Source organism: Podarcis erhardii (assembly GCF_964252035.2).
Source record: "Podarcis erhardii genome assembly, chromosome: 13".
NCBI lineage: Eukaryota > Metazoa > Chordata > Lepidosauria > Squamata > Lacertidae > Podarcis > Podarcis erhardii.
Genome location: NC_138502.1, coordinates 49,115,604 through 49,138,662, shown reverse-complemented (window position 1 = coordinate 49,138,662; position 23,059 = coordinate 49,115,604). Strand labels below are relative to the sequence as shown.

Here is a 23,059-nt window from a genome sequence, read left to right as displayed (position 1 = left end):
TGAAGCTGCAGGTGAAGTTACTCCCCCTTCTCCCCCTTCAGGCTGCTGTTCAGCAGGTGAAGCTGATTCCTGCCCCGTGACACTATCCCCCTCCCCAAGGTGCACCTCCACCTGCTGGGTGGGTGCCGGCTTTGGGGGAGCACAATGGTGGAAGTGTTGGACGAACGGGGGGGGGGGGGGGAGGGGGAGCATCTTCCCATGCAAGGCATCTTCCCAGGAGGATTTTCCATGAAATTGGCCGTAGACCCCAAATCTATCATCTTCTTCTTTGGTGATCACTCGTAGCCGAGTAAGATTGTCTTCCATGAACACGGTCTTAAGAGTGAGCCCATCAGTGACTGGGGAGGCCAATTCTGGGTGCACACATCCTTCCCAGTGGGGACATAGGTTTCTGGTGGGAGTTGATCATGGTGAGGGTTTGCCAAGCGTTCCTCTTAGCTTGTTTCTCCCTTTTGTCCTGAGTTTGAGTGTCTTCAAAGTCCAGGACACCGTTGGTAAAGGCTGTTCTCCACTTGGAGCGTTTGCAGGGCAGCATTTCCCAATTGTTTACACAACATTTCTTTTAGATCTGCCTTGAGAGAGTCTTTAAACTTATTTCGTTGACCACCAGCATTACATTTCTAAGTTGCTTGGGAAGATGATAATCAGGCGTAGCCCAGGTCTGTAAAGCTGCTTCCCACGTAACTGGAGGGGGTGGTGTGAGGCATCTGGGCATTAGGAATACAAGCCAAGCCTGGCTCTGTGGCCCTCCTAAATTGAGGTTATTCTGTTCCTGGGCAGCTGGCAGAGCCCCTCTTCGCTGGGCATGGGACTGCCACATTCTCCGGCCTCCATGGGAGACTCACAGTCCCTCTCTGCGTCTCTCTTCCTTTTTGGCCACCATCAAACGACTCCCATACTGATCCTAAGCTGAATAACTGCCAGCTGATCTCCTCCCTCCAGAACCCACCGCTCTCAACTGACTCTCAACTGCCTCCCCCCCAACATTCAAACTCCCTTTCAAAGCCTCCTCCAATCATCACTCTACCCAGGATTCCACTCTCTCTCTTCCCCCTCCCTCCCTGCTTGACATTCCCTTGGGAATCTGAATACAATCACCTTAATTACAGTATTATGCACAATATTGTTATAGATTGAGGGAGGATCCCACTAAACCCTAGAAATTAATAAATGGTGGGGTTTGGGATTATTTGGGATGTGAAGGGAGAAATACAAGCTGCAGAGGAATTACTGGGCTACCCTATGCAAAAGGACCTGGCCAAGCAAGGTTCTTTAAGAAATAATTGAAGGACAAGGAGAGCCTAACTGGAAATGCAAAAGAAGTCCTTTCCCCTTGCCCTGCAGTGTGAACAGAGACTAGGGATGTGAAGGGGAGCCAGGATAATGGTGCCTGGTGAGGAAAACTGAGGCTTTGAGCAAGGGGAGGAATAGGAGGAGGAGGAGGAGGGAGTCTGGAATCCAACGTGGGAAGGCTGGCTGCCCTGTTTGGGGGACAAGTCCCTCGTGGAAGGACTTTGCTGTAACATCTGGTCTCCCTCCATGCAAACTGAAGGTGTAAACAGGTGAATAAACTGTATTTCTTGAAGGTATGACAGAATACAAAAATGGGAGGTGTGAGAAGGTCAAGGAGATAAGTAAAGGAAAGAAAGCTATGTAAAGGTTCGATTTTTTTACTGATTGTATTTTTTCTGTTTTTTTTACTTTACTTTTTCTTTTTTTCTTTTTTTTGTAACCTTTAAAATTTGAATAAATATTATTTAAAAAATAAATAAATAAATAAATAAATAAATAAATGCTCATTGGAACCACTTTACAGCATAAGAACTGTAGAGGTGGGAGGGACCCCGAGGTTCATCTAGACCAACCCCCTGCAATGCAGGACTCTCAGCTAAAGCATCCATGGCAGATGGCCCTCCCACCTCTGCTCAAAAACCTCCAGGGAAGGAGAGTCTACCGCCTCCTGAGGGATTTCTTCCCACTGTCAAACAGCTCTTGCTGTCAGAAAGTTCTTCCTGAGGTTGAGTCGGAACCTCCTTTCTTGTAGCTTGAATCCATGGCTTCAGGTCCTGAGGGCCTCTGGAGCAGGAGAAAACAAGCTTCCTCCCTCCTCCCTGTGACGGCCCTTGAGATATTGAGAGGGCTGCATGGTCTGGCTCTCATATCCATGTCCTGAGAGAGAGAGAGCAAAACGGTTGGAGACAGAATTGTTAGAACCCAATGCTAAGGTATTGTCAAAAATGTATAACTTGCTGTTGAAATGGAATACGGAGGAAGAAACGGTGAAATCAGCTATGATAAAATGGGCACAAGATATAGGATACAATATTATGTTTGCTGACTGGGAGAAGTTATGGACCACCGGGATTAAATTTACGGCATGTAATGCCTTAAGAGAAAATATTATGAAAATGATGTATAGGTGGTACATGACCCCAGTCAAGCTTGCAAAAATTTATCATTTGCCCGATAATAAATGTTGGAAATGTAAAGAAACTGAAGGTACATTCTTTCACCTTTGGTTGACGTGCCCAAGGATCAAGGCTTTCTGGGAGATGATCTATAATGAACTAAAAAAGGTACTTAAGTACACTTTCCCTAAGAAACCAGAGGCCTTTCTCCTGGGCATAGTCGGTCAATTGGTGTCAAAGAAGGATAGAACTTTCTTTATGTACGCAACAGCAGCAGCAAGAATTCTCATCGCAAAGCATTGGAAGACACAAGATCTACCCACTCTGGAAGATTGGCAGATGCAACTGATGGATTACATGGAGATGGCGGAAATGACTGGCAGAATCCGAGACCAGGGAGAAGAGTTGGTGGAAGAAGACTGGAAGAAATTTAAGATGTATATACAGAAATACTGCAAAATTTTTGAATGTGAATGATGTTGAAATGAAATGAAGTGGTTCTAGCAAATATGTTTAGAAGTTAAAATTCGAGAGGACAATTAATTAAATGCAAAATAAGAGGATAAGAATTTGCTGATTAAATTTCTAAATGGAATACAAAATAGGGAGATGTGAGGAAGTCATGAAAGTAAGTGAATGAATGGTATGATATTTGAAACAATGATTTTTAATTTTTCTTTTTAAAATTTTGGTTTTTGGTTTTTGTGTTTGTGTGTTTTTCTGTTTTTGTAAACTCTTTTTGTAAAATTCAATAAATATTATTATAAAACAAACAAACAAAACGGTTCTCTCTCCCCTTTCTCCAGCCCAGGCAGAATTGTAAGGGGTCAGTGCATCTGGCTGGTAAGAAGAGGGTCGGAGTTTGGAGCCCAGCCAGGGCTGGCTGTGGGCAGGATCCTGGCACTGTCGGGGGTTGGACTAGATGACCCCTGGGAACCCTTCCAACTTTGCTATGCTATGATTCCATCAAGCAGCTAAAGGAACGGGCAGAGGAGCAAGATGCAGAACAAGGGGAGGCACAACAACACACCCCAACAGCACCCTCTGGCCTAACCCATGGGGGCCTCATCCCAGCACACTTTGACCCCCCTGATTTTATTTCTATTAATTCAGCTGCCTGACAACTCAGCAGCCTGGCCCCTGTTTGCCAGCTGATGTCACAAAGTGCTGCTTTGCATGCAAGCCTTATAGTGGCCTGCAAGAGGGATGCCTGTCAGATGATGGTGAGAGACTTGCCAAGACAAGTGTGCCCATCAGCTATAATGAGAAGGAACGGTGAAGGTAGGAGGAGCTCCGAAGCCCAGAGGAGATGAGTTGGCAGTTTAAAAATGGATCTGAATGCATCTGAACAGAATCAGAATGTTCTGCAAAAGGAGGAGTTATGCAGATGGGCTCAGTTTGACCCCAACCATCTTTTCTTGGCAGTTTTAAAATGGCGTTAAATGTTTTTGCATAGCCACTGGTAGGGCTGCACTTGAAAGAAATTGAGAGATTATCTGGTGTGGGGAGTGCTCAGAGAGCCCTGCCAGGAACAAACTAGATATGAAGTTGAATGCAACAAGTAGCTTTTTAAAATGCAAGGAGGAGCGGGCTGATTGTTATCAGGATCACAGCAGACTGGAAGGACGTCTCCCCTGTTTCAGTCACAAGGGAAATTCCTCCCTTGAAACTACTATTGACATTGGGATTGGAAAGCCACCAGCGGTGCCCAAGGGAGCTTCCCTCTCATTGAAAGGGTTAAGCTGCTCTCACCCACCCACCCAGCTGCTATTTGTGGTTTTGCTAAAATGGCGCCTGTAAAATGCAAAAACAAATTCAATGTCACTTCTAATTTTGGCCTCACTGAAAAAATCTAAACACAGTTTGAGTTCTGTGGTACCAAAAACAGCAGCAATGATGTTGAAACCATTAGGAAGGAAGATAATGCAATCATGGTGTGATATGCAAGTAGCATGATAATCAGAGAAAGCCCTTTATCTGGTTGCTGCCATAGATATTTCATACTCCGCCACCAAGTCCGGAACAACATCCATCACCCCATTGTCTTTAAACTGACAAGAGGCTTCAGTTTTCCATTGGGATGAGGCCATTTGGGCCCTTTTTTGCAGAGCTTGGGATTTTGAGGGGTGGCGTTGGGGGAGAGAGAACTTGGAAAGCACAACAATCCCAGACCCCAGAGCTGAAGGACAAAGTTGTAGCACTGATTGAAGGGAGAAGGAAAGGTTAATATTATAAAAGAAGCTAAAGGGCTGCAGTTGTGGTCAGGCAGCTAGCAGAAACCGCAAATGTGTCAGCTCTGAAGCTGCTTCCTGTTTTCAGCTCTGCAGACTGGGAGCTGTTTCCTGTTTGAGCTATCGGTTTTAGAAATGTTTTAGAAATGTTTTAGAAATGCAAAACATATATGCAGGGGATGAGAAAGGTTTCTCTCAATATTCTCTGTACCTCGTACCTAAGAAATCTGCACCTAAGCTCTGTACTTTGTACCTAAGAAAGGTTGCTCTCAAATACTATCTGCAGTAAAATCCTGTGCTAATCCTGTGCTAATCTTACTTCTGCAAATTTGGCCAGACAGTTAGCACATCGCCAGTGACTGCTTGCTAAATTTGTCTGGCAGGTCAAAAGTCCATTTCTTAGCTTGCAGAAATATTTTAGCTGCTGTTTGCAGATTTAACCAGGCCCCTTCTTCCTGCCTTATGCTTACTAATGCAAAAATAAGAAAAGACACGTGTAAGCAGAAGGGGAGGGGGGAGTGCTTAGCTAGCAGAAAGGCACGTATGAGGAATGTTTAGCAAGCATTAAAAATGTGTTTAGCAAGCAATATAGATGTGCCATATAAGGGAATAAGTTGAACATTTGCCAGCTGATTGGGCAAATCTGGAAAGGGTATGGGAGGGGGAAGAGTGTTCAGAAAAGTATAAGAACGTCTGCTGAAGTGTTTTGCTTTACAGCCAGTCTTTCAGGAGGTATCCTGCTGGTTGTCTCTGTGCACAGATTGCAATAAACTCTTTTCTCCAAAGAAGAAGTTGCTTTCCTGGTACTTTTGTTCCCTCCATGGTCCAGGGGATGGCGAGGCTAATGGATCCCTAGGTAAATAAGGCTTCATGATTACCATTTACAAACTGTCTCACTGATCCAAATGTTTTCACCAATAACAATATATGAATAAAATAATGTATTACAGCACATTAAAACATCAAGACAAAATAAAAAAAAAAATTCCTTCCAGTAGCACCTTAAAGACCAACTAAGTTAGTTCTAGGTATGAGCTTTCGTGTGCATGCACACTTCTTCAGATACACAAAAGCTCATACTTAGAACTAACTTAGTTGGTTATACCTTAGCTCATACCTAGAACTAACTTAAAAAGCTTTTTGTCTTCTGGGTTGGTGGTTGGAGGCGCCAGAACCAAATCCAGCCCCCCGGGAGGTGCCTCGTTCACCCACACCAGGGCATTTTGCCAGCAGGCTGGTAGGGGAAACTGCCTTATTATACTGACCGTGGGTCCACACCTTGTTCGGTGTATGGTCTACACCGGCAGGGCTCTGCAGGATTTCAGGCCCAGCATCTCCCAGCCCTATCTGGATTGAATCTGTTTTTTTTGTTGTTGTTGTTGTTTTTAAAAGTAATATTTATTCAGAATTTTAAAGTTTACAAAGAAGTAAAAAAAGAAACAAGAAAAATAAATAATAAAAAACCAGAGAAAAAATACAATCATTTAAAAAAAAAGATAAAAAAACCCCAAATCAAACCTTTACATATTTTTCTTTCTTTAACTTATTTCCTTGACCTCCTCACACCTCCCGTTTTTGTATTCTAATTCAAATTGATAATTCAGCAAATCCTTGCACATTTTCTCTTTCCTAACAGAATCCTTAAATTTACCATTTTTTTAAAAAAAAACCGCTTTTACTTTATCCAATCTTAACTCTCATCCAAGTCTATATATCTATACTTATTCTTAATACGTTTCCCTAAGGTCGGAAAAGATTCCATTCCACGAATTTCCCAACTCTCATTAAAAAAAAACAAAAAAGAAATTATATTATATGCATATTGAGTTCCCAATTTCCATTCCACCCAAACCCCTTCCCGGTTTCAGTCCCCAGCATAAGTCCATCAATCTCAAAAAGCCATCAACCCGGAGATCTCAAATCCGAGGCTCTTAAATCTCTTTCATGTCCCCTCTGCCAGTCTTGTTGATAGTCTTTAGTATTAAAAGCCAAATCTCGGGGAAGCTTCAACCCAACAGCATCCACATTCCTTCCAGCCAAACCTCCATAATTGAAAGTAGGGCCTATAAAATATTCCAAATCTTGTTTCATTCTCCTTTCAGATCCAAAGGTCCCCAAAGTTCCAACTTCCACCTGAATCAGATTTGTAATCCAAAGGTCATCTGGTCTCCACATAAGGAAATCTCTCCATCTTTCACTTTCCAATTCAGGCCAGGCTTCCATCTTCAAAAATTTATTTCTCCCCTATCTGGATTGAATCTGGGCCCTTCTGTCTCCAAAGGAGATGCTCTACCAAGGAGCCACTTGTTAAAGGAGGACCATAGTTGTTATGTTCCCTATGAGGTGGTGGCCTAAGGCATGCCTCTCCCCAATGGCTGGAGTTCCCCCGAAACCTACCGTCACCTGCACAATAGAGCACAATCAGAGAGGGGTGTGTTTGTGTGTGTGTGTGTGTGTGTGTGTGTGTGTGTGTAGTTGTTACGAGGCTTCCCCCTAAGTACATTCACACCCTTGACATTATGGCAATACTGCAAATGCTTCTTAGAACACAGTAGGATAAAACCGCAAGGTGGTTTTTGTTTTTGTTTCAAGTGGAGGAATCTGACTTAAAAGAATCTTGGGGAAACTGCTACTGCCCAAGGATCCCTTGAGAAAAGAACAGGTAAGACGAAGGAAAGATTTGAAAAGACAAATTTCTAGTTCCAATGGGAAAATATGGTATATTTGGAGCTGCAGCTGATCGTGGGACAAGGCAAAGTGGGCCGTGTTTCTTGCACTGCAAGATTGCAGAGTCTCCTCCCCACAAGAGACAGTCTCTGCCTCTCTCTGTGTCATCTCTAGGATTCATGGAATCAGATGGTGGGCCTTGGGTTCCTCATCCCAGCTGTCAACTGCCTGGGCAGGGTTCTCCAAAGGGTGGCAGGTAGCAGTTGCTCCCAGCCTGGCCTAGATAGACCAAGGATGGACCCACCAAGGGCCTTTGTAGGCCATATCTCAGTGCCTCTGGAAGCCAGGCATATCTGAGAGGAGCCAGCAGATGTTTTAAAATTCCATCCTTGACAAACTTAAAAGGATAGGAATCAGGTTGCAGAACCTTGTTTTGAGCAAGTCCAGCCATGAAGCTAGCTGCCTTCCCTCCCTTTTCCCCACTTAAGAAAGAATTAGGCATCAACATGGGAACTTTAAAAATAAGCTTTATTTACTTTATAATCATGCATTGGTTCACATCAATAGTGGCATTAAAAACTGTGCAGGCAAAATAGTGTTATACATTTGCAGGAGACCCCCCCCCCCGCCAAACCCCAGAAATACACAAAAGGTAGAATTTTGATAATTTGGGATATCAATGAAAGTACAGGCTGCACAACTGTGCCAGGCAAGGAATTCCTGGGCTGACTTTTGCAAACCAGTCTGGCCCGTCTAACAAAGAGCAAATCTGTTAACACACCTGAGCTTGCTGGCCACATGACCCAAGGGGAAGTGGGAATGAGCCCTAAAGGTATGGTGGGTACACAGCCTATAGTTTCAAGGGAAAGGTCTCTAGTGGGCTTTGGCTCACATACTGTATCCTGCTTCCTCCACAGGGCCACACCTCCAGGGATGAGGCTCCAGCGCCTGCTCCCGGGATGAAGAATGACAGACCATCGTGGCGGTTCCCGGCTGACATCCCTCGCACCTCTTCCCCACTGCCCCTTCTCCGTGCGGACATGGCTCCTTCCCGGCCCTGTTTGGCGCAGAAGCAGCAGCCAAAGTTTCCTCCCATTAAAACAGCTTCTTGGGTGATTTCTGAGAGGGAGGGGACTTTGGCTGCTGTTTCTGTGCTAGGCCGGTCGGACGCCCATACGGAGGAGAAGTGGGGAGCGCTGATAAGATCAGGTAGGAGGAAATGCCCCTTCCCAGTCCCCCACCCTCCTGCCCCAGACTGGGCTAGTGTGGCTGGGAGTTGGGCACCTGCTGATGTCTCCGTTTTCTTTGCAGGGAGGGAGCCTTTCCCCAACATAAACTTTGTTCTGGTCAAATCCCTGGAGAGATGTGACGACCCTCAGGTACTGGGGCAGAGGGAACAAAGGGGTCCTTCCATAGTTTTTGGCCCACCAGAGGCCCATTCTCATATGATGTCCTGCTTCTTCCACAGGACCACACCTCCAGGGATGAGGCTCCAGAGCCAGGATTATTATCAAGAGACAATCGTGGCGGTTCCCGGCCCCTGACCCTTGCCTGCCTCCCCCTCCGTCTGTTCTCCATGTGGGCATGGCTCCTTCCTGGCCCTACTTGGCGCAGAAGCAGCAGCCTAGGTTTCCACCCATCAAAAGAACCTCCAGAGTTATTCCGGAGCTGGAGGAGACTGCCGCCTTCCCAGGTCACCCCCCTCCTGCCCCAGACTGGGCTAGCGTGGCTGGGTGCCAGGCACCTGCTGATGTCTCTGTTTGTTTTGCAGTGAGGAGAAGGTTCAGCCTGGGACCCGCTGCATCCCGGGAGGGACTGGAGCCCAGACAAAGGCCTCTCGCCCCAGAGGTACTGGGACAGGGGGAAGGACAAAGACCCCCGCAGGGAGGCAAGGTGTGGAAAGGCTCAGAGTTCAGGTAGGGGGAAATGCCAATTGAGTGCAGGAGTTGGGAGGGGAGCAGACCTGTCTCGCCCCAGCCCCTCACCCCCCTCCTTCCAAGCCAGGTAGGAGCAGCGATCGTTTGCAGCCAATGGGGATGTGGGCATGGGCACAGAGCCAGGCCTCCACAGGGCCAGGCCTCCAGGGATGAGGCCCCAGCTCCAGCTCCCGGGATGAAGGGCGAGAGAACATCCCGGCGGTTCCCGGCTGGCAACCCTGGCATCTCTTGCCCACTGCCTCTTCTCCATGCGGGCATGGCTCCTTCCCGGCCCTACTTGGCGCAGAAAGAGGAGTCAAGGTTTCCCCCCATCAAGAACACTTCCAGAGTTATTCCAGAGCCGCGTGAGACTTGGGCTGCTGCCTCTGTGCCAAGCCGGCCGGGAAGGAGCCCAGACGCCTGTACGGAGCAGGTCAGGGTGGGGCAGCTGATAACATCAGGTAGGAGGAAATGCCCCCTTCCCAGGTCCCCCCCTCCTGCCCCATACTGGGCTAGCGTGGCTGGGAGCCAGGCACCTGCTGATGTCTCAGTTTGTTTTCCAGGGAGGAGAAGGTTCAGCCTGGGAGCCGCTGCATCACAGGAGGGACTGGAGCCCAGACAAAGGCCTCTCACCCCAGAGGTACTGGGACAGAGGGAAGGACAAAGTGTGGAAAGGCTCAGAGTTCAGGTAGGGGGTAATGCCAATTGAGTTCTAGAGTGGGCGGGGGAGCAGATCTGTCTCGGCCCAGCCCTTCGTCCCCCTCCTTCCAAGCCAGGGGTCTGGCCATTATGTGTCCAGGCAGGAGCAGCGATTGTTGGCAGCCATTGGTGACGTGGGCATGGGCAGCATGGCAGGGGTGCTTGTTCTGCTTCCCTCCTTCCATGGGTCAGCTGGCCAGACACCCTCACCAATGCTCAGGCTCTCCCTACAGAAGTTTGGGGGCTGCTCCCCCCGGGGGCCCTATGTCTCCACTGCAGGAGGGCCCTGCCTCCACTGGCTTGCCTGCCCATTGGCTGCTGCCAGTCTGCTTTGTGCCAAACAGGAGAAGGAGAGATGTGGAAGAGTGAGGAAGGGAGGGAGATGGGAAGGCAGACAAGGGGGGGGGGATATTGAGAGCAATGTGCCCCTGAAGGAAATCATTGAGGACGGCCCATGGGACCCTGTCCCCTAGACAGTACAATGTCCTTGTTCATTTGCAAGGCCGTGGTTTGGGGAAACCGCAACCAGCCCAGCAGCAGCCCAGAGGTGCAGGGAAACCCATCAAAATCTGGAGGTATGTTGTGACCTTGTGTGGCAGGGGAAGTGATTCCCAGTGCTCTTGCTAGCTGAAGGAGGAAGGTCTGATTTAGAGATCCCTATAGTTTTATGGAGAGGGTTTCTCTGTGGTCCACCTGGCCAGGACAAGGAGTGGGGTCCTTTGCCAAGGCTGTGCTAGGGCAGTTTTAAAATGGCACGACTGGGGCGCTCACGCTGGGCACCACGCTGCAGAGGGGGCTAAAACTATGCAGAAGAACAAGAGGGAGGGGTGCCAAATCGTAGGGTGGTACAGGCAGGGCCGTAGTTAGGGGGTGGTGAGGTGGTCCCCAACAGGTGAGGGGTGGGGCACAAAATTGGCTCAAAAATATGTCCATAAATATGTCTAAATATGTAGGTGATAATAATAAATATTATCATCTATATATTTATCTGGAACTCCTCCAAGCAATCAGAATAACAGAGTTTGTTTCTTCCTTAGGCGAGAGGCCTGCCAGAACGAGGGGGGGAAAGGCTCCCACTTCAGGTAAGTGGAGATGCCAGCTGAGTGCCCCATATTTTAGGAATGCTTCCTTCCCTTGTCCCCCCTCCCTCATGCGCCAGACTGGTGCTATCATCTGGGATCCAGGCGCTTGCTGATTCCTCCGTTTTCTCTGCAGGGAGGGAGCCTTTCCCCAACGTCTACTTCGTGCTGGCAAAATCCCTGGAGGGACGTGGTGAACATCAGGTACTGGGACAGCAGGAAGGGGTCCTTGTGGAACTTCTTTTGGGGGGTCATCAAAAATGGGGCAGTAGTTTTTCATCCGCCCCTGCCCCTTCTCATCAGATGCTTCCTGCTTCCTCCACAGGACCACGTCTGCAGGGATGAGGCTACAGCGCCTGCTCCCGGGACGAAGAACAACAGACCATCACTGCGGTTCCCGGCCCCTGATCCTCGCCTGCCTCACCCTCCATCCATTCCCCGTGCGAGCATGGCTCCTTCCCGGCCCTACTTGGTGCAGAAGTAGCAGCCAAGGTTTCGCCCCATGAAGAACACCTCAAGAGTTATTCCGGAGCCGGGGGAGACTTGGGCTGCTGCCTCTGTGCCAAGCCGGCCGGTACGGAGCCCAAACGCACGTACGGAGGAGTTCAGGGTGGGGCAGCTAATAAGATCAGGTAGGAGGAAATGCCCCCTTCCCAGGCCCCCTCTCCTGCCCCATACATGGGTTAGCGTGGCTGGGAGCCAGGCATCTGCTGATGTCTCCGTTTGTTTTGCAGCGCGGAGAAGGTTCAGCCTGGGAGCCGCTGCATCACGGGAGGGACTGGAGCCCAGACAAAGGCCTCTCACCCCAGAGGTACTGGGACAGAGGGAAGGACAAAGACCCCCGCAGGGAGGCAACGTGTGGGAAGGCTCAGAGTTCAGGTAGACCTGTCTCGCCCCAGCCCCTCACCCCCTCCTTCCAAGCCAGGTAGGAGCAGCGATCGTTGGCAGCTAATGGGGATGTGGGCATGGGCAGCATGGCAGGGGTGCTTGTTCTGTCCCCCTCCTTCCCTCGGTCAGCTGGCGAGACACCCTCGCCAGTGGGTGTACTTTGTTCTGGCCAAATCCCTGGAGAGACGTGAGGACCCTCAGGTACTGGGGCAGAAGGAAGGAAGGGGTCCTTTTGAAACATGTTTGGGGAGTCGTAGGAACACTGTCCCCTGTGGCTGTTGCCCAAGCTACCCTTATAAAAAGAACAGGTGAGAGGAAGGAAAGATTTGCATGGGGCTGGGAGAACACTCTACAAGTTGAGTGTCAACAGAGAATGGAAGAACCTTCCTGCATGAGAGGAGAAAAGAGATGGTCTCGTCCGGAAGTGGATTCCTCCACAGGGCCACGCTTCAAGAGAATGGTCTCCATCGCCACTTCCCAAGCTGATGGAGAAGAGCCAAACTCTGTCATCTGTGGCATTCCAGTCTTGCATTTCTGGATTGACTCCCAAAATAGGTGTGAGCAGGAAATGCACCAGCTCCTTGATTAAGCACTTCTCTCAACATTTGAACTCTGATGTGAGTAAGCAGGTCTCAAGGTGACCTCTGGACCAAGGCTTAATGCTGAAAATTCAGATTAATTTTTTTCATAGGGCCACGCTTCCAGAGAATGGTCTTCGTTGCCACTTCCCAAGCTGATGGACAGGAGCCAAACTGAGTCTTCCATGACATTTCGGTCTTGCTTTTCTGGATTGTAAAGTCCTTGCATGTCGCTGGAGGAATCCATGCTACTCAGTGCCTTGCATGTCTTCTGGGATGTCCCGGTTGCTGTCTGAATGTGCCCTTCCCTGAAAGAGGAGAGCGGCATGACTGGCACATGTTAAAACTAAATAAAGAAATTAGAGCAACTGGTTGCTTGCGATATGCCAATGATCACATAATATTTCATAATAAACAGTGTTAAAAAAAAAAAAAATAACGAGCTGTTTCCTTTCCTTCTCTGCCTTCTCTGGCTGCTACTGGGAGCTCTGCTTAAGAAGGCTGAAGCCAGCTGGTTCTCATTAGAGCCTTCTCCTCAGAGTCCTTGAAGCTGCAGGTGAAGTCACTCCCCCTTCAGGCTGCTGTTCAGCAGGTGAAGCTGATCCCTGCCCCGTGACACTATCCCCCTCCCCAAGGTGCCCCTCCACCTGCTGGGTGGGTGCCGGCTTTGGGGGAGCACAATGGTGGAAGTGATGGACGAACGGGGGAGGGGGAGGGGGAGCATCTTCCCATGCAAGGCATCTTCCCAGGAGGATTTTCCATGAAATTGGCCGTAGACCCCAAATCTATCATCTTCTTCTTTGGTGATCACTCGTAGCCGAGTAAGATTGCCTTCCATGAACACGGTCTTAAGAGTGAGCCCATCAGTGACTGGGGAGGCCAATTCTGGGTGCACACATGCTTCCCAGTGGGGACATAGGTTTCTGGTGGGAGTTGATCATGGTGAGGGTTTGCCAAGCGTTCCTCTTAGCTTGTTTCTCCCTTTTCCCCTTGTTTGAGTGTCTTCAAAGTCCAGGACACCGTTGCTAAAGGCTGTTCTCCACTTGGCAGCATTTCCCAATTGTTTACACAACATTTCTTTTAGATCTGCCTTGAGAGAGTCTTTAAACTTCTTTCGTTGACCACCAGCATTACATTTCTAAGTTGCTTGGGAAGATGATAATCAGGCGTAGCCCAGGTCTGTAAAGCTGCTTCCCACGTAACTGGAGGGGGTGGTGTGAGGCATCTGGGCATTAGGAAAACAAGCCAAGCCTGGCTCCGTGGCCCTCCTAAATTGAGGTTATTCTGTTCCTGGGCAGCTGGCAGAGCCCCTCTTCGCTGGGCATGGGACTGCCACATTCCCCGGCCTCCATGGGAGACTCACAGTCCCTCTCTGCGTCTCTGTTCCTTTTTGGCCACCATCAAACGACTCCCATACTGATCCTAAGCTGAATATCTGTCCAGCCCAGCTGATCTCCCCCCTCCAGAACCCACCGCTCTCAACTGACTCTCAACTGCCTCCCCCCCCCAACATTCAAACTCCCTTTCAAAGCCTCCTCCAATCATCACTCTCCCCCAGAATTCCACTCTCTCTCTTCCCCCTCCCTCCCTGCTTGACATTCCCTTGGGAATCTGAATACAATCACCTTAATTACAGTATTATGCACAATATTGTTATAGATTGAGGGAGGATCCCACTAAACCCTAGAAATTAATAAATGGTGGGGTTTGGGATTATTTGGGATGTGAAGGGAGAAATACAAGCTGCAGAGGACTTACTGGGCTACCCTATGCAAAAGGACCTGGCCAAGCAAGGTTCTTTAAGAAATAATTGAAGGACAAGGAGAGCCTAACTGGAAATGCAAAAGAAGTCCTTTCCCCTTGCCCTTCAGTGTGAACAGAGACTAGGGATGTGAAGGGGAGCCAGGATAATGGTGCCTGGTGAGGAAAACTGAGGCTTTGAGCAAGGGGAGGAATAGGAGGAGGAGGAGGAGGGAGTCTGGAATCCAAGGTGGGAAGGCTGGCTGCCCTGTTTGGGGGACAAGTCCCTCGTGGAAGGACTTTGCTGTAAGATCTGGTCTCCCTCCATGCAAACTGAAGGTGTAAACAGGTGAATAAACTGTATTTCTTGAAGGTATGACAGTCTCCACCATGTCTCAGTTCTCCACAGGTGAGAGCCTGGAACCCCATGGACTCTTGCCATCGCTCAGTAGAGAGAGGGGAGGCACCTTTGGGAACAAAATTTTATAAGCCTGTTCTGGCAAGTCATCCTGTTAGAAGCACTTGAGCTTCCTATTCCTGGTCCCTAGGAAATTGGGGGAAGTGAGCTCTAGGTTCTCCCTGTTCTAAAAAGCAGGTGTCTTCCCCTAAATGATCCTGGGAATTGTAGTTTGTCTGGGGTTCTGGGAATTGTAGTTCTTCGAGCAGAAAGTGGCAATGACAATGATCATTTGGGAAATGTCATGTGCTTTAAATGCTCATTGGAACCACTTTACATCATAAGAATTGTAGAGGTGGGAGGGAGCCCGAGGGTCATCTAGACCAACCCCCTGCAATGCAGGACTCTCAGCTAAAGCATCCATGGCAGATGGCCCTCCCACCTCTGCTCAAAAACCTCCAAGTAAGGAGAGTCTACAGGCTCATGAGGGATTTCTTCCCACTGTCAAGCAGCTCTTGCTGTCAGAAAGTTCTTCCTGAGGTTGAGTCGGAACCTCCTTTCTTGTAACTTGAATTCATGGCTTCAGGTTCTGAGGGCCTCTGGAGCAGGAGAAAACAAGCTTCCTCCCTCCTCCCTGTGACGGCCCTTGAGATATTGAGAGGGCTGCATGGTGTGGCTCTCATATCCATGTCCTGAGGGACAGAGAGCAAAACCTTTCTCTGTCCCCTTTCTCCACCCCAGGCAGAATTGTAAGGGGTCAGTGCATCTGGCTGGTAAGAAGAGGGTCAGAGTTAGGAGCCCAGCCAGGGCTGGCTGTGGGCAGGATCCTGGCATTGTTGGGGCTTGGACTAGATGACCATTGGGATCCCACTCAAATCTACCCTGCTATGGTTCCATCAAGCAGCTAAAGGAACGGGCAGGGGAGCAAGATGCAATCTCAAAAGACGGCACAGTGCCATTAGCAAGGTCACAGTTGGGTCTCGGCCAACAAGAAAAAGAGGAGCAACATGACTGGTTAATCAAATGTGCACTATTGGCCCCTCTAGGCCTCCTATACTTCCTTGTAAGCGGGTAAAAAAGCTTTTTGTCTTCTGGGTTGGTGGTTGGAGGCGCCAGAACCAAATCCAGCCCCCCGGGAGCTGCCTCGTTCACCCACACCGAGGCAAGAGATGCAGACAAAGGGGAATTTTGCCAGCAGGGTGGTAGGGGAAACTGCCTTATTCTACTGACCGTGGGTCCACACCTTGTTCGGTGTATGGTCTACACCGGCAGGGCTCTGCAGGATTTCAGGCCCAGCATCTCCCAGAGAAAAAATACAATCATTTTAAAAAAGATAAAAAACCCCAAATCAAACCTTTACATATTTTTCTTTCTTTAACTTATTTCCTTGACCTCCTCACACCTCCCGTTTTTGTATTCTAATTCAAATTGATAATTCAGCAAATCCTTGCACATTTTCTCTTTCCTAACAGAATCCCAGTAATATCGCTTTGAATTTTGTTTGGTTGCTTGTCTCTAGCATTTTTGTTTTATCCTGCTATGGCTGTATGCTAATGCAATAAAGGTTTGATTGATTGATTGATTGAACAGAATCCTTAAATTTACCATATTTTTTTTTAAAAAACGCTTTTACTTTATCCAATCTTAACTCTCATCCAAGTCTATATATCTATACTTATACGTTTCTGTAAGGTTGAAAAGATTCCATTCGACTGATTTCCCCACTCTCATTAAAAAAACAAAAAAGAAATTATATTATATGCATATTGAGTTCCCGATTTCCAATCCACCCAAACCCCTTCCCGGTTTCAGTCCCCAGCATAAGTCCATCAATCTCAAAAAGCCATCAACCCGGAGATCTCAAATCCGAGGTTCTTAAATCTCTTTCATGTCCCCTCTGCCAGTCTTTTTGATAATCTTTAGTATTAAAAGCCAAATCTCGGGGAAGCTCCAACCCAACAGCATCCACATTCCTTCCAGCCAAACCTCCATAATTGAAAGTAGGGCCTATAAAATATTCCAAATCTTGTTTCAGTCTCCTTTCAGATCCAAAGGTCCCCAAAGTTCCAACTTCCACCTGAATCAGATTTGTAATCCAAAGGTCATCTGGTCTCCACATAAGGGAGATCTCTCCATCTTTCACTTTCCAATTCAGGCCAGGCTTCCATCTTCAAAAATTTATTTCTCCCCTATCTGGATTGAATCTGGGCCCTTCTGTCTCCAAAGGAGATGCTCTACCAAGGAGCCACTTGTTAAAGGAGGACCATAGTTGTTATGTTCCCTATGAGGTGGTGGCCTAAGGCATGCCTCTCCCCAATGGCTGGAGTTCCCCCGAAACGTAGGAACCGTCACCTTCACAATAGAGCTTGTCAAATCAGAGAGGGGTGTGTTTGTGTGTGTGTGTGTGTGTGTGTGTGTGTGTGTGTAGTTGTTACGAGGCTTCCCCCTAAGTACATTCACACCCCTGACATTATGAGGCTTGGGGAGCTCTGATCTGATCCCCAGGTGAGCTGCTGCCAGCCAGGCCAGAGGAAGGCAGTCTGGAGCTCCCGGGACCCGGGACCTGGCTCCTGAGGCAGCTGTCTATGCAGCCCAGTGGGTGAGGTCTTCTGCCAGGCAAAGGGCCAGACGCTTTCCTGCATATTCACCTTGGGCGACTGAACCCTCCATGGCCGAGCTTCAATCTGTCTCTCTGTGTGCCTGTTTTGGGTTAGCACAGCGGGAGTGACAATACTTCTTGCATCCTCAGACTCATAGAATCACAGAGCAGGACGGGACCTTGAGGATCATCTAGTCCAATCCCCTGCAGGAAGATGCAGATGTGCCAGATGGGGATCGAACCTGCAAGCTGGGCCTTCTCATCCCCACACCTGAAGCCAAGCAGGGAGTTGAATCAAGGCCCTTCTGGGTGCCCAGAAGATGCTCTGCCACTGAGCTATAGCCCCTCCCAAACAGAAACACAGGAAGGGGATTTAGACCCTGGATTTCCCCACTTACCTCAGAGTGGCTGGGGCAACCTGGGAAGGTGGGTGGGGTACAAATAACTACTACTACTACTACCAGTAGTAGTACCAGTAGTAGTAGTAGTAGTAGTGCAGTGGTACCTTGGGTTAAGGACTTATTTCGTTCTGGAGGTCCATTCTTAACCTGAAACTGTTCTTAACCTGAGGTACCGCTTAGCTAAAGTGGTACCTCAGGTTAAGAACAGTTTCAGGGGCCTCCCGCTGCCGCCGCGCCGCCACCATGCAATTTCTGTTTTGTTCTCGTCCTGAAGCAAAATTCTAAACCCAGTTACTATTTCTGGGTTAGTGGAGTCTGTAACCTGAAGCGCCTGTTCTAAAGAGCAGATGTCTTCCCTCCCCAATGATCCTGGGAACTGTAGTGTGTTAGGGGCTCTGGGAACAGCTCCCATTAGCAGAGATCCGTGGAGTCCAAGGAACTCAGCCATGAGGAGGAACCAGGAAGATGGAGGAGCTCAGATGCCAGGATAATGGGGAGGGATCCCGTGCCTTGGAAATGGAAAACCGTTGGGTGTTGAGTGTCCCAGGATTGGGCCTTGCCTTCAAGGGGGACGCCTGGGAGATGGGGTTTGGTCCTGATGAAGCTCTAACAGAAGACCCAACAGGTTATCCCACATATTGGAGGACAGGAAGGGATTCCCCTCAGATCAGATTGGCTCAGGCATATCTGAGAGGAGCCAGCAGATGTAGCAACAGCTAGATTAAGGACTGGGAGCAGCTGGCAGGACCACAGAGCACCGGTCTTAAAGGATCTACGGTGGCTCCCAGTACATTTGTGAGCACAATTCACAGTGTGGGTCCTGTATACCTGAAGAAGGGTTGCCACCTGGTTCTTTAAAAACAGAGTTTTAAAATTCCATCCTTGACAAACTTAAAAGGATAGGAATCAGGCTGCAAAACCTTCTTTTGAGCAAATCCAGCTATGAATTTAGCTGCTTTCCCTCCCTTTGCCCCACTTAAGAAAGAATCAGGCATCAACATGGGAACTTTAAAAATAAGCTTTATTTACTTTATAATCATGCATCGGTTCACATCAATAGTGGCATTAAAAACTGTGCAGGCAAAATAGTGTTATACATTTGCCAGAGACCCCCCCCAACCCCAGAAATACACAAAAGGTAGATAAATTGGGATATCAATGAAAGTACATGCTGCACAACTGTGCCAGGCAAGGAATTCCTGGGCTGACTTTTGCAAACCAGGCTGGGGGGTCTAGCAAAGAGCAAATCTGTTAACACACCTGAGAGTGCTGGGCACATGACCCAAGGGGAAGTGGGGATGAGCCCCAAAGGTATGGTGTGTACACAGCCTATGGTTTCAAGGGAAAGGTCTCTAGTGGGCTTTGGCTCACATACTGTATCCTGCTTCCTCCACAGGGCCACACCTCCAGGGATGAGGCTCCAGACCCGGGATGAAGAACCGAACAACATCTCAGTGGTTCCCCGGCTGACATCCCTCGCACCTCTTCCCCACTGCCCCTTCTCCATGGGCCATGGCTCCTTCCCGGCCCTGTTTGGGGCAGAAGCAGCAGCCAAAGTTTCTTCCCATTAAAACAGTTTCTCGGGTGATTTCTGAGAGGGAGGAGACTTTGGCTGCTGTTTCTGTGCTAGGCCGGTCGGACGCCCATACGGAGGAGAAGTGGGGAGCGCTGATAAGATCAGGTAGGAGGAAATGCCCCTTCCCAGGTCCCCCACCCTCCTGCCCCAGACTGGGCTAGCGTGGCTGGAAGCTAAGAGCCTGCTGATGTCTCCGTTTTCTTTGCAGGGAGGGAGCCTTTCCCCAACATACACTTTGTTCTGGTCAAATCCCTGGAGAGATGTGACGACCCTCAGGTACTGGGACAGAGGGAACAAAGGGGTCCTTCCATAGTTTTTGGCCCACCAGAGGCCCATTCTCATGTGATGTCCTGCTTCTTCCACAGGACCACACCTCCAGGGATGAGGCTCCAGAGCCAGGATTATTATCAAGAAACTATCGTGGCGGTTCCCGGCCCCTGACCCTTGCCTGCCTCCCCCTCCGTCTGTTCTCCATGTGGGCATGGCTCCTTCCTGGCCCTACTTGGCGCAGAAGCAGCAGCCTAGGTTTCCACCCATCAAAAGAACCTCCAGAGTTATTCCGGAGCTGGAGGAGACTGCCGCCTTCCCAGGTCCCCCCCTCCTGCCCCAGACTGGGCTAGCGTAGCTGGGAGCCAGGCACCTGCTGATGTCTCTGTTTGTTTTGCAGCGAGGAGAAGGTTCAGCCTGGGACCCGCTGCATCCCGGGAGGGACTGGAGCCCAGACAAAGGCCTCTCGCCCCAGAGGTACTGGGACAGGGGGAAGGACAAAGACCCCCGCAGGGAGGCAAGGTGTGGAAAGGCTCAGCGTTCAGGAAGGGGGAAATGCCAATTGAGTGCAGGAGTTGGGGGGGGGAGCAGACCTGTCTCGCCCCAGCCCCTCACCCCCCTCCTTCCAAGCCAGGTAGGAGCAGCGATCGTTGGCAGCCAATGGGGATGTGGGCATGGGCACAGAGCCAGGCCTCCACAGGGCCAGGCCTCCAGGGATGAGGCCCCAGCTCCAGCTCCCGGGATGAAGGGCGAGAGAACATCCCGGCGGTTCCGGCTGGCAACCCTGGCATCTCTTGCCCACTGCCTCTTCTCCATGCGGGCATGGCTCCTTCCCGGCCCTACTTGGCGCAGAAAGAGGAGTCAAGGTTTCCCCCCATCAAGAACACTTCCAGAGTTATTCCAGAGCCGGGGGAGACTTGGGCTGCTGCCTCTGTGCCAAGCCGGCCAGGACAGAGCCCAGACGCCCGTACGGAGGAGTTCAGGGTGGGGCAGGTGATAACATCAGGTAGGAGGAAATGCCCCTTCCCAGGTCCCCCCCCCTCCTGCCCCAGACTGGGCTAGCGTGGCTGGGTGCCAGGGACCTGCTGATGTCTCTGTTTGTTTTGCAGCGAGGAGAAGGTTCAGCCTGGGAGCCGCTGCATCACGGGAGGGACTGGAGCCCAGACAAAGGCCTCTCGCCCCAGAGGTACTGGGACAGGGGGAAGGACAAAGTGTGGAAAGGCTTAGAGTTCAGGTAGGGGGAAATGCCATTTGAGTGCTGGAGTGGGGGGGGGGAGCAGACCTGTCTCGGCCCAGCCCTTCGTCCCCCTCCTTCCAAGCCAGGGGTCTGGCCATTATGTGCCCAGGCAGGAGCAGCGATCGTTGGCAGCCAGTGGTGACGTGGGCATGGGCAGCCTGGCAGGGGTGCTTCTTCTGTCCCCCTCCTTCCCTGGGTCAGCTGGCCAGACACCCTCGCCAGCACTCAGGCTCTCCCTACAGAAGTTTGGGGGCTGTTCCCCCGGGGGCCCTATGTCTCCACCGCAGGAGGGCCCTGCCTCCACTGGCTTGCCTGCCCATTGGCTGCTGCCAGTCTGCTCTGTGCCAAACAGAAGAAGGAGAGATGTGGAAGAGTGAGGAAGGGAGGGAGCTGGGAAGGCAGACGAGGGGGGGGGGATATTGAGAGCAATGTGCCCCTGAAGGAAATCATTGAGAATGGCCCATGGGACCCTGTCCCCTAGACAGTACAATGTCCTTGTTCATTTGCAAGGCCGTGGTTTGGGGAAACCGCAACCAGCCCAGCAGTAGCCCAGAGGTGCAGGGAAACCCATCAAAATCCGGAGCTATGTTGTGACCTTGTGTGGCAGGGGAAGTGATTCCCAGTGCTCTTGCTAGCTGGAGGAGGAAGGTCTGGTTTAGAGATCCCTATAGTTTTATGGAGAGGGTTTCTCTGTGGTCCACCTGACCAGGACAAGGAGTGGGGTCCTCTGCCAAGGCTGTGCTAGGGCAGTTTTAGGATGGCACGACTGGGGCGCTCACGCTGGGCACCACGCTGCAGAGGGGGCTAAAACTATGCAGAAGAACAAGAGGGAGGGGTGCCAAATCGTAGGGTGGTACAGGCAGGGCCGTAGTTAGGGGGTGGTGAGGTGGTCCCCAACAGGTGAGGGGTGGGGCACAAAATCGGCTCAAAAATATGTCCATAAATATGTCTAAATATGTAGATGATAATAATAAATATTATCATCTATATATTTATCTGGAACTCCTCCAAGCAATCAGAATAACAGAGTTTGTTTCTTCCTTAGGCGAGAGGCCCGCCAGAACGAGGGGGGGGGAAAGGCTCCCACTTCAGGTAAGTGGAAATGCCAGCTGAGTGCCCCATATTTTAGGAATGCTTCCTTCCCTTGTATCCCCTCCCTCATGCGCCAGACTGGTGCTATCATCTGGGATCCAGGCGCTTGCTGGCGAAATCCCTGGAGGGACGTGGTGAACATCAGGTACGGGGACAGCAGGAAGGGGTCCTTGTGGAACTTCTTTTTAGGGGGGTCATCAAAAATGGGGCAGTAGTTTTTCATCCTTCCCAGCCCCTTCTCATCAGATTCTTCCTGCTTCCTCCACAGGACCACGCCTCCAGGGATGAGGCTCCAGCGCCTGCTCCCGGGAGGAAGAACAACAGACCATCACTGCGGTTCCCGGCCCCTGATCCTCGCCTGCCTCACCCTCCATCCGTTCCCCGTGCGGGCATGGCTCCTTCCCGGCCCTACTTGGCGCAGAAGTAGCAGCCAAGGTTTCGCCCCATCAAGAACACCTCAAGAGTTATTCCGGAGCCGGGGGAGACTTGGGCTGCTGCCTCTGTGCCAAGCCGGCCGGGACGGAGCCCAAACGCCCGTACGGAGGAGTTCAGGGTGGGGCAGCTAATAAGATCAGGTAGGAGGAAATGCCCCCTTCCCAGGCCCCCCCTCCTGCCCCATACAGGGGTTAGCGTGGCTGGGAGCCAGGCACCTGCTGATGACTCTGTTTGTTTTGCAGCGAGGAGAAGGTTCAGCCTGGGAGCCGCTGCATCACTGGAGGGACTGGAGCCCAGACAAAGGCCTCTCACCCCAGAGGTACTGGGACAGAGGGAAGGACAAAGACCCCCGCAGGGAGGCAAGGTGTGGAAAGGCTCAGAGTTCAGGTAGACCTGTCTCGCCCCAGCCCCTCACCCCCCACCTTCCAAGCCAAGTAGGAGCAGCGATCGTTGGCAGCCAATGGGGATGTGTGCATGGGCAGCATGGCAGGGGTGCTTGTTCTGTCCCCCTCCTTCCCTCGGTCAGCTGGCGAGACACCCTCGCCAGTGGGTGTACTTTGTTCTGGCCAAATCCCTGGAGAGACGTGAGGACCCTCAGGTACTGGGGCAGAAGGAAGAAAGGGGTCCTTTTGAAACATGTTTGGGGAGTAGTAGGAACACTGTCCCCTGTGGCTGTTGCCCAAGCCACCCTTATCAAAAGAACAGGTGAGAGGAAGGAAAGATTTGCATGGGGCTGGGAGAACACCCTACAAGTTGAGTGTCAACAGAGAATGGAAGAACCTTCCTGCATGAGAGGAGAAAAGAGATGGTCTCGTCCGGAAGTGGATTCCTCCACAGGGCCACGCTTCA

The 23,059-nt window shown here is 50.4% G+C and overlaps 1 long non-coding RNA gene across 2 annotated transcripts in view; it reads left to right on the top strand.

The window, feature by feature from the left end:
* The first annotated feature begins 9,373 nt into the window (after positions 1 to 9,373).
* LOC309327227 overlaps positions 9,374 to 23,059 on the top strand; it is a 51,300-nt gene continuing 37,614 nt past the window's right edge. Inside the window, exons 1-3 of one of the 2 annotated variants that reach the window (XR_014150446.1) lie at positions 9,374 to 9,543; positions 11,493 to 11,632; positions 19,388 to 19,455. This is a non-coding gene — a long non-coding RNA (uncharacterized lncRNA). Of the gene's footprint in view, positions 9,544 to 11,492; positions 11,633 to 19,121; positions 19,456 to 23,059 lie in introns of those variants that run through there. The other variant, XR_014150447.1, reaches the window with a different exon arrangement.